The sequence below is a fragment of the Pseudopipra pipra genome, chromosome 9, assembly GCF_036250125.1.
Source record: "Pseudopipra pipra isolate bDixPip1 chromosome 9, bDixPip1.hap1, whole genome shotgun sequence".
Taxonomy (NCBI): domain Eukaryota; kingdom Metazoa; phylum Chordata; class Aves; order Passeriformes; family Pipridae; genus Pseudopipra; species Pseudopipra pipra.
In genome coordinates this window covers 13227085-13239409 of record NC_087557.1, presented here as the reverse complement: position 1 = coordinate 13239409, position 12325 = coordinate 13227085, and the positions used below count along the sequence as shown (strand labels likewise).

Below are 12325 nucleotides of genomic sequence, written 5' to 3'. Positions count from 1 at the left end.
TCAAGCTGGTGAATGCAATCTGTGTTAGAAAATACCAAGAATTACTTTTTAAAATCCAAGACACTTTCTTTTAGCATTTTTATATTGAATCTTTCAAATTTGTTTTGAAATGACATTGCATTTATAAATTTATCCAAATTCAATCCAAAAGAAACAAAGAAAATGGGATTGACTGGCTATGCACATTCCTTTTTCTACCTTTTAAAACTAGCAAATCAAAACCAACATCAAACCCCATTTACCAATTTATGGATTTTTTTTTTTAATGTTATCTTGGCCTACAGATTTGGAGCTGGAAAGTTAGATGGTAGTGACATCTTTCTAACTTTTGCCATATCCATGCTCAAGTTTCAGAGCTAAATCAGATTTGAAAAATCACATTTACAAGGAAAACTCTTCTTCTGTCCTTCCCAGCAGGAATTTCCTTCCATTACAGGAAATCCTAGGACTGGGTGAAAAGCCTTCAACTGTCAGAATCTACCTTAGAATGATAAGAAAAATTCATGAATCTCATACGAAACTGGACAGAAGAAACATACAATTGATTATCTGCATATCTGCTCTGGTGGCAATGCAAGTCTCCTGAAATAACACCCAAGAGGCTAAGCCCAGACAAGCTGAGACCCAGAAACTTGAACACAGTCCAGTCATGAGGCAGCACAGGTTCTACACCAGCAGTTCCGCACCTTTGGCCAGCTTCAGGAATAGACTGTGCCCCTTCATGTGCCCTGGGCAAAGGAGCCATGGAAGGCTGATGGCCAGAGACTGATAGGAATTTCAGAGAGGAACTGACATTATCTGATAAGAGTTTATAATACTTTTTAAATTTTCTTTAAAAGATGTGCTAAAGTATATACAGAGCTAAGGTAATTGCTCTCTAAAGGTAAATTCTAAATCCACCATTTGCCTTTCGAAAGGGTCCTTTTGAATTAACAGAAAAGTACCCATTTTGTCCCATCTTCCTGCCCTTTTACACACTGAGTGTTCCAACTTGCTCCTTGTGCTTCTATACAAAAATATTTCAGATGTAACACATCTGATGGCATTTCACACTTGCCCAGAGACTTGCAGCTACAGGTACCATATGGTTAGACTGTGACTACAAAGGTACCTGGCAGAGAAGAACACACTGTAAAATCCAAGAGCATAAGCATGCTTTAATAATTCTGAATGCTCTGTTCTTCTTCAACAAGTCTAGTTTGTGGTCTGAGGAAAGGGAGAGCAAAATTTACGTATTTAAAGCAGTTTCATTTAATGTTACATCATCCACGAATTGTATAAATTGGACAATGAGTTTTAAGTATAATTAAGTATTTTCTTTAAAGATAACACTGAAACTGTAAACTCTCATAACTGTTCAATTTACAGTTTTGTCCAGACATGATAGAACCTATTTGTGTGCAGTGGCACGTGCTCTACCTATTTGTTTCTAAGAAGCCATATTCATTCATATCCATATTGCTTACACTGCTGTCCGTGGATCAATATTACACAACAATTTAGATATGAACTATACTGAAATGCATAATCCAAGTAAGGTACTGAAGCTGTACCACATGGCTGATTATACTAAACACACCCTTACAATTCATGCTGTGACATTCACCATACATGGAACGGACAACCATTGGTATCTAAAGAGTTACTCTCTCCACATTTTAAAGGTTTGATTCTGAAAGACTAGATGCCCAGTACAGTTCCAAATGCTCTACAAGTGCTCAGCTTTTCTCAAGGTCAGTCCATTCGTGATTAACACTTTAGTAAATACTTTTGAGGCTTGTATTTTTAAAAAATCTCTCTTGTTTTGCTAGAGATTTTTTTATGGTGACAGCTTTGTTATTTCCTGTTGTGAGGTTCAATAGAGTGTGTTTTCTAGGTGGTTGATTTTTTTTGTTTGCTATGTATGTTGATGGAGATAAGTGTTTTAATTACTTTTTTAATGTCTATGCTTTTTGTATTTTCTCCCTCTCTCCCTTTATTTCCTGCTGTTGAGATTACTGCCTCATCTCACAGCAGGTGGTTCCTTCAAATTTGTTTTCTCTGTAAGCCTGGTAGATTTATTTTGTAATATAACTGCTCCTTTTCACTGTTTTTATTAATGATTTCTTTACTTTGGAATACGTACCCTTGCAAGGTTTGTAGAAGTAATTCCCCTAATGATGGCTAAAGGCCTCATTCATGGAAATGGAAAGTAAAGGGAAAAAAGTAAAAGAACTACAAGACACTTGGGTTAGCCTTTTCTTACCCTCAAGTTTGAATGAATATTGTGTACAGCATATGTGAAAGAACAACCTTCTAAATTCAATAGCTATATCCACACCACGTCTTTTAAAAACATCTGAACAAGTAGCTGACCCTGGAAGTAATGCAGCCTATAGGTCTCACACCTTACTGTGCTGCTAAATTAGACCCAGAGACAAGTATCTGAACTCTTGCAAATGGTATTGAAATAATAGGAATAAATGAGTCAGATCAGTCAGAACTAAATTTGTTCTTATAATCCAATTTCTCTTTGAGGACCAGTTGTCCAATCCCAGTTTAGAGGTAGCCAAAATTTCACAAGTCCTAGACATCAGAAAGTACAGATGGGAATCACAGACAGAATTCAGAATCAATCCATGTGCATGATGGAAATTAGGATTATGACCACACAATCAGTGTTGTATGTCTGAGTGTGGATCACAAAACACTGCAGCCTTGTGGTCTGTCTTCACAACATTTAGTGATCCCATGGTCAGATTAGATGATATCTAGTGTTGACCTAACTGTCTAAGGGTGAACCATAACTCATTAGTCCCATCAACTATAGAGTGCACCCTTAATTTGATTCTATTGTAATCAGTCCAGCTTTTCTCAAGGCTTTAGCCTAAACCTCCACTGCCTACCTCTAGTCTTGATTGCTGTTCTTAATTTTATTACAGTCAACATATGGCACCTGTGCTTTCAATATATGGGACACTCAAGTGTGACCAAGGTAATGTATTTTAATGAAAAACATCAGTATTTCAAGATGATTAAACAAAGATCTGGAGAAATTATGCGATGATTTTGCAAATCTCAGTATCTGGCTATTAAGTTAAGCACCATGAAGATTTTAAACTCAAGAATTTTGAGCACATATCCTCTAAAAGCACTCTTTTTAAATGCATACCTCAGAACTGAAGTATACAGTATCACTAAGTGTTTTTAAAATGTAATTCTTTAAAGGATACACTAGAAGAAGTGACACTAGATTGGGCAAACATTTACAGATCCCTAAATTAAGAAACAGATGGTAATTCTAGCCTTTCTTCTTAGGTTTGAAACTGATACTTAGTGTTCCCCGTATTTGAAGTAATCAAGTTGAGGATGCTAGGAGTTGGCTGGTAGTCCTGGTGAATGAACTTGCTGAAATGTGAAGATCACTATGAAGTAAACCTCATCACAAAGAAGGATGGATGCAGAAGTCTGCTTACCTTCCCTCTGGTTCTGTTCTGCCTGGTGTTGTTTATTGCAGGACTTAAAGCACTGAAACAGTTTGCTATGAATCTTGATTTGCAGAACATAAGAGTTCTGTAAATTGAAATACAGAGTAACTGAAGAAACATCTGCTGTAAAAAATAAAGTGGAATAGTGCTGCAAACCTTTCTTATGTCATCTTGGTAACATTTATTATACTGGCAACAAATTTGAAAAGGTCACTAGCAAAAATGCATTTAGTAGTCTCAGTCCAATCCATCTCTACCATAAGAATGTACCATTCCACCCAGGAAAAGAGTTTGCTCTAGTCTGCTTACAGTAGAGCTGAACTGGATTTTTAATCCTGGCTGGAATTTGGTCACTTCCCACCGCTGGCTTAAGCTGTCATTATTCAGGAGCATTCTGGAACCAGGCACAGAAGGAATACTGAAGGTTAAGATCTGACATGCTAATGTTGTCAGCTCCTTTCCTTCTTCCTTCTACCGGTTTGATGTTCCTAGCACTAACCTGCCAAAGGAAAGACACATGGGGGCTGTGTTTGCTCCAGACACCAGCCAGATACTATTTGCCAGTGTGATATGTTGCACCTCACAACAGGGAAAGAAACTGTCCCCAGTGCTTACTCTTGTTCAGTAAACAGTGCTGAAGTGAAGTGGGCACAAAAGCAAGATCACCTCCTTGGGGACTGTCTATCAGTAACTTGAAGGACACAAAAAAATCTATCATCTCAGAAATCATATGTCACAGTAAAGTGATTTTTATACAGTATAGAAAATCCAAAATGTGGAAGTGAAAGCAAAATAAACTGGACTGTGAGACTGAGAGCAAGACTCATGAAAAGAAAGCAGAAAATACTACAATACCTCTTTGCAATAGAAACAATATCTTCCTCCAAGCAGTTTCATTATAACTTAACTGTCTAACATACCCTGTTTATAAGCAGTCATGCTGACCATATTGAAATAACCAAAGCAAATTAAAATTTACAAAGAGAAAATTAAATGTTAGCATAGAAAAGATCTCTTCATATTAATTTTTTGTTTATAACATGAGAAAAAAAATCTTAAAAAGCTGGATCAGTGGAGGATACATACAATAAACATACAGGGAATGGATAAAATGAGAACAAAACTGATGATAAACATTCACAAAGACAAAATCACAAATACTTAGTTGGCATCACGAAGAAAAACAAATACTATGCCTCTATACTGTTGCAAAGCAAAAGCTGGGAAAAAATCTATCAAAGGCAGCAAATTCATCCTGTAGAAATAGATGAGGAATAATTAAGTCATTAATGTCCTGGAATAATACCTTTGGTCAGATCTCAGACACTGTACAGCAAGGAAGTTGCAGTCAGGCATACTGAGACATCATCATCTTGTACTACCTAAAATCAACCTGTATTTTTGATATACTAAGAATATAAAAGCCAACAGGTGTTACAAATATAAACACTGATTTTTATAATATTTTTTCCTAATTTGATGAATCAGAGCAGAAAAGAATCATAGAAATATCTAACTACAGACGTTTCTCTTAAACCCACTACTACTCCTCTGTTTCATGCTACTTCCATAGCTCCCATTCTGTTTCAATACAGTGACCACGATTGACCAAGGCTGGGTCAATCACAGTCTTGTACCTGACGTAACAGTATCTATATTAAATACTTGTAAATTTTACTTTTCCCAGAAGAAAATCTTACATGCTAAGAAACACTTGCAAAATATAGGACTTTCTGGTTATTCCTATTTTAAAAACATTACAAGGATTCACCTTTTCTTTTTTTTCTTCATATGTAGAAGTCTGAAGTGTAATTCAGCAACATCTTCCAAAAGCCACTGAATAACTACCACTCCATACGAAATGTCACTATAGGGAACAAACAGTTTTCCCCAGTTCTTTGCTAACATATTACATTGTCTTACCTTAAATCTTAGCATATTTATACATCATTTTTGTCCACATGGAAGAACAAAAAGATGCTATAAAGCTTATTCAGTAATTACTCCTGTATCATTCCGCCTACGCTTCATTTTTAATTACTTCAGGTAAATCATCTCTACATATATCTTAAAATGATGCCTCAAGAAAAGACTTCTAAACATTATTCATTTTCCTGCAGCACAGATCTACAACTGAAAACCTATCATCAGTGCATTCTGATGAAAAGGTAATAATTACATCTTTTTTCTCCCTTCCTCTACAGCACAATATTTGACCTATGATAAAAAAAAAAAAACCTATCACATTTCCATTTATTATTTCTACCTGAGGGGCTCTGCCAGCTCACACAAACATAAATCTCCATTTGTCAGATTTAAACTGTACCTGTCCCAGATGCTATGAGAGTTCATAGCTCTTGTCCCTTAAAAATTACCAAATAGCATCACACAACATAACCTCCCCTCCAGCCTGACCCTTGCAATCAATAATATTTGTAACCTGTATGCGCACAGTTAAGTAGTACAGAAGCCGTGCACCATCCCAGTTAACCACATTGAGCTGTGATACTAAAATCTGCTCCCTTGTGTCTCCTGTGATCAATTTTAATCTCTGGACCAAGAATAAAAGAATGCAGCGTCTTGTTTCCAGATGCATCTGAAGCGGATGTTATAGATTTGTAGGTCTGCACAGGAGCTGTAGATTTAATACAACCAGCAGTTCAAGGAAAGAACACATCTAAGCTATCATTCATTCTCATTACCCTCAGTGTATTTTGGATCTTCAGAAGACAATACAAAACACAGGAAAATGCACATGTACTGACTTAAAGAAAGCTCTTTTTATTAAAATAACCTCAGGTAAGAGTTATTTGCTAGAGCTTTATCCATTACTGCCACTGCAGGTAAGGTAGAGGTCAATCATTCCATTATGATTACTTTGTTTAAAGGTTTATAAATAGGCTGCCAATATTCATTTCTTCTGGAAAGATGTCATATACGGTAAGTTAAACAGAAATTTCCTAGAAATAATAAAGCCTAGCTCTGCTCAGTTAAAAAGAAACAATTATAATGGAAAGAAAGAATAAATCAGGTTTCTGATGGTATTTGTTCTGTCACCTCCAAACTAATTTTATTTAAAAGCTGGCAAATTTGCCAGCCAATTAGTCTAATTAGAAAACGGCATCTGAATGTAGGACAGGAAGAGAGCAACTTTAGAAACCTACTCCAGTACAAAAAGTGCTTTTTGAATCTGTCACACTACCAGAATTCATGTTTCCAGAGTTCTCGTAACTGCGTATTTATAGACTTGGCTATATTGGCTCCTCGTCAGCAGCTCCAGTGCCATGAATCACCTATCAAAACATTTGAGAAGATTTTCTTACTCATTTCTTTAAAGCAACATTCTGAAGAGACACTTTCAACATGATTATGCTCCAGTGTTCACTATCAATTAAGAAAAAAAGCACTGAGAGTTTTATAATTGCAGGTGAATAATAAGTATGTGTCATCAGAGGCTTTATCTTCTCAGATTGTCACATGCCATGTGTCAGTACAGAACACCGCAACAAATATGCTACTCTTGTAACATGCCAGAGGGTCAATGAGCTTTCTCACTCAGGTCATTTACCCACTACACATAGATGTCCTTCTCACTAAGCACATATTTATCTGTCTTTCCTTTTAAAAGCAGCTGTAGCGAGGAGTTTCATGTAAATATTCTGTTAAACTGATATCCTCCTACACAAGTAGATTGACTGAAAAACATTACTGCAACTGAATAGCTACCTCTGCACACTTTCACATACTGGAAATAACTAAGCAAGGTAATACTTTGACCAGACCCTATTCTGAGTAAAGGTACATGAAAGACAGAAGTGATAAACTGTCTAAAGCTTTTTTAATCCATTAATTAAATATGAATTGCTTTCATAACATCAGCATATGCAGCATTTCATGCAAAATTTTATTCCAAGACAGTGTCTTTATTAGCTAATTATAGCATTTTTCATCAAGTGCCTGAGTTTTCATTGGGTGTTTCACATTCTGCTGCCAGGGCACTAAATGTGGTTCTTTGGGTCAGAAATATAATGCAGTTGAACCTCAAATGCTGTACAGCTACTGTCTAGAAAACAGACAGAGAACTGGTGGTGCAGATCTCCAAATACCTCCTCAACCACCAGCAGTCAGGAACATGAAGTGAAACATGGTCACCGAGAATCATGGGTGAGGTACTTGGTTTGTAGGTACAGATACTTGCACAGGTATGCACAGAAGCTCCCTCCTCCTCTTAAGGTTATTCTTTTGGTGAGTAACTAAAACATTCAAAATGGGAAATTTATACTTCTTACATTAAGCAAGTACTTTTTGTGATGCTTAAAGCACCAACGAGGTAGGATGATATGTCCCTTTTCAGTCCATGAAGAGATGGCTATGAGAGAGATATGTCAGAAAGTTAAAGACACCTCAAATTAACTGCAGCCAATGGTGCAAATACTCCCAAGGGAGTGTATGTTTCCTCTGGCATGGCATCTGACCTATACTAATGTCAACCCAGGCACACAAATATACCAAGCACTGAACATGAATCCTTAATGCCTGCTTGGTGCATATTTTTGCATTTGCAGCACTACAGTAGGAAGAATCTCTCCCAATAGAGTTTCAAATGGTAACAAAAACAAGATCAATAAATAGAAAATCAAGTTACACAGTCCCAATAGGTTCCTCTAACAAGGATTTCTCTCTGAAATGTTCATGCTTGTCTAATGCTGCTGCTTTTAATCCTTTCACACCAGTGGGTCCTACATGCTTGCATTAGTGCTAATGTAAAACAAATGAACATTTTATACAAGGATATCCACTCTCCTCAAGCAAAGGGGTTAATACCAAAGTAAGCTTTAGGAATGCAAATTATTTTCCCCATGTGGCTGAAAAACTACATGAGTTATTCATTTAAAAATTATTAGCATATAAAATCATTATTATCTCTGCAGTTAATGTACAGTTCACTGACAACCTTTTGGACCATTACAATTAAGAAAGGCAGTATCTTTAATGAAGTTACAAAACACATTGTTTATTAAATAGCAAATTGTATCTTTAATTACTTCAAATATTATAATCTGATGAAAAATTATTTCATAAACCTCAAGACAAATTATGTCAGAGATGGAGTATGCATTTTGTTCCTCTATGAATCCTAAACAGCACTTTCAATTTGCTTACAGGTTTCTGTTGTGTGCAAATCTGCTCTTGAAATTGTTTTTAAGTGCCTAAATCCAATGACACTAGCATAAATCTAAGACGAGGTTTGTGCTGTTCTTTCTTTTTAAAACAGATTTAGTTTTTTGTTAAATGTAGAATTTGACAGTTCTGGTAAATGCAGCTTTTCTATTAATCCATCAGAGGTAAATTGAAAATAGGTTTCCGTGGGCTCATTGAACTAAAGACTATTTGGGGGTCTACTGTATTTTATTATTTCACTGTTGTGTTTTGAACAAAGAGATAACTTTTGTTCAAAACTGTCAAGGACTTCGAGGATATGCTATAATGCAAACAAGCACATAATAAGCTTATTTTAAATATTCCATCTTTTTTGTTATACAAACTAATCTCTGCACACCGTCAAGAAACTTTTTACTCTCTGTAAATTATTAGACCTATCTGCTTGATGTGCTTGCCACTATCTGACAATGTCTGAGAGCTGCACAATTAAAGAAAAAAGTTTAGTTGTTCGCAGCATTAGGTCCTTTACTGTGCTTTGGATCCAACCCAGACCAAAGTCAGTATTAATGTGCATTGACTTCTGGATCACTAAAACAAAATTAATATATTCAACTTCAATTATGTCATCATCAGCTTTCACTGAATATTCTGACTGGTTGGAAACCCTAAGCTATTGGATTTTCTTGGGCTAATCAATGAATCAGAAAAGCAGAGATTATATTCAATTCCTTTATGCTAAAAAATTGCTACATTCTATCTATGTCTGCTTTACTAGAAATATTGTCAATGTAAAGCATGAAGGAGAAACAATTATTCAGTGTATATAAATATTATAAATCTGATTTTTTAAAAAGCACCAAACCTTTTTTTTAAAAAAGCTTCTGCCAGTCATAAAAAAATTTATATAATTACATAATTATATGTAATTATGAAACACAATCACAGATACCATGTTGTTTAGAGTTGAAACAAAAACACACAGAAGATCAAAAGATAATAGACATGCTTACTTTCACATTAGTACAAAAATTTTTGAACACAGAAATCCATTCAGAAACACCTTTTACAGTCTTCTGTGACTACCTCTGTGACAGAAGAAAATCCTAGCTGGGATTTGTAGGCAAGTTGGGTAGTGAAATTCAGACCTGTTTGCAAAAGCACTTACAACAAAATCAACTTTTGAAAAACGTTTCCCTGCAGAAACCTGACATAAACTATAACACAGTTACAGGTGTTATGGACCAAACTGAATACAGGACTTGAAACAAACCCCTTTCTAGGTGTGCACCTAAATACTCTTGTTGATTTGGGTCTAAGTACCTTTGGAACCCACACCTTGTCTGCCAAAAGATCTGTATATCTGTACACTACTGACGTGGAGGAAAAGAACCTCGGGAGTGCTAGGAGATTTTCAGAGCAAGCCTTCTTATGTATTCAGAGATGTTTAAAACTGGATGCAGTCCTAGGCAACCTGCTCTAGCTGACCCTGCTTTGAGCTAGGGGGCTAGACTGGACAATCTCCAAAGGTCCCTTCCAGTTATTTTACAATTCTATGAAATACGCCCCGGTTGAGGGCCTAAGCCATGGAAAGATTTCTGAATTTTCCACCTGGGATTTAAAAAAATCCTCTACTACAGTTAGGTAAAATAAAATCCCTATTAAGGCATAGATACCAGACATTTACAGAAAAGTAAGAGAAATTTAAAAACTAGCATGTTTCTATCAGTTACAGAGCTCTCCTAGCCAGCAGCAGTGTACGAGGAAATCAGACCCTTTCTTCAACCACCCATGCTACAAAGAAACAAAGCTCAACAATGGAGAACTCAAAAACCCAGACCTCACACAAGGGTCGCAAGTTAATTTCTGAAATTTCTTCACTTCAAAACCTCCTTCCATCCTTCTAATTAGTACTATGCACTACTTGTTTGCAGAAAGCACATCTTGCTACACACAGTCCCTTTCCCAGTAAATGATGGAATTTGGCTTGCCTTATTCAACAAAATTACTCCCTAATCTTGTAAAATCGAGTGTAGGATAAGGACAAGGACTTTAAATCAAAAACTGAATGTAATTTTGCTCCATTCTCATATGATTTCAGTTGTATTTCAAAACAGTTTCTCAAATTTCACTTTCTACAGTTGTGGATGTTTGCAACACAAAAGAACAGTAATTCTGTCTCTCATGTCACTTTCTAACAGGTTACAACTGATAATGCTTCCTTAAAGTCTATGTAAAAATTCCACCATAAAGTTGGAAAATCTTGATTTGTATATTCACAGCTCTATTGATAAAATTGTCTTTCAGAAGTTCAGCATCACCAAATCAGTTGTATCAAGTCAAGCCTTTTATACCAGTATTTTAAATTATAAATTAGTTTTCCTTCACATATAAAATTAGACATATTTAATTAACCTTAGCAACAAAAACAGTAGTGTGAGAAGAGAGAGACTCAGATAAACAGAATTCTCTGCTAAAACAAAATCTACCTCCAGTTCTTCATTCTTTATTTCGGATTATAGTATACATATAAATAGAAAACAAGTATTCACTTATTCATTCAGATGCAAAATCAAATCTGTATGTCGAAGGTATGGTATGTGTGATGAAAACTATCAGTTTGATAACCCTGCACTGATAGTCACATCAGCCAGCATATACACAGACACCCGTAAGTACAGGTCTTTCCAAAAGCTCATGCCCTCAAATTTTTGGAGGGAGGGATTAGAATTATAATACCTCTTGAGTCTGAAATCAAATATTGAGCAGATATGTATTTATATATCAGACAGCTTTTTTTTATTTTCATGGTCATCTCTATTACTAATTTAACAGAAAAGAAAAAGCCATTTTCAGAGTCTCATAGCTCAGGAACAAATTAATGAATTAAACCACGTTTCAGAATATCTGAATTAAAAGACTGTTGAAGAGGCAAGAAATAAAACATTTTCTAAATGCAGTCTTTGCAAGATAAAAAGAGATTATTATTGATGCATCATAGGGGAGGTTTTGGGGACTTTGCTATTTACTTATTTATTCAAACATTTACACAGATAGTTTAGAACACTATGCTGAAGCCAAAATTCTCAATTGCATAGATTTTACAGAATGGGGGAATAATTACTAATAAAAGGTAAATCATACATCCAACTAAGATTACTTAAAAACCTGAAAAGAAATAAACAGAACAATGCATTCAGCAAATGAAGCTACTGGAAAAATGCCGTAAATGCAATGCTGTTGCCACATTGAAGAAAAAGGGAGAAAATAGAATATTTAAAATTTCGGAAGCCTTGTAATTAAATGTGTAGCAGATGTCATGCAGAATTTCCGACTATACTGCAAGAACCATAAAATTTATAAAATAAAGGTAGTGATATTATAGCAACACCTTCCCGGTTTCATTGCATGTATAAATGCAAATCAGGCAGGCAGCAAACTATTCTACTCTACGCTTGGCTGCATGAGATACTTCAATCCCAATAGTAACAAGTAGCATTTACTGTTTGTAGCACTTATTTGCAAGGTGTGACACAAACAGTCAATCCTCAAAATATCTAGTATCTAGATAACAGATAAACAATTATCCCTGCACTTTGCAGATGTGCAAAGAAATTTTAAGTGATTTGCTGAGGACCACACAATAGAAGCAAGGTTGTGATGGCTCTTGGGCAACTCACACAATAGGATTTTAAAAT

At 35.6% G+C, this 12325-nt stretch overlaps 1 protein-coding gene and 1 long non-coding RNA gene across 12 annotated transcripts in view; one reads left to right on the top strand and one right to left on the bottom strand.

Moving 5' to 3' along the window:
- The window catches only part of DPYD (dihydropyrimidine dehydrogenase), a 337796-nt gene that overhangs the window by 187844 nt on the left and 137627 nt on the right, over positions 1–12325 (bottom strand). The window lies entirely within an intron of this gene.
- LOC135418888 (uncharacterized) lies at positions 2684–3627 on the top strand. Its single transcript, XR_010432719.1, has 2 exons — positions 2684–2974; positions 3298–3627. It is a non-coding gene; the product is annotated as an uncharacterized LOC135418888 (long non-coding RNA).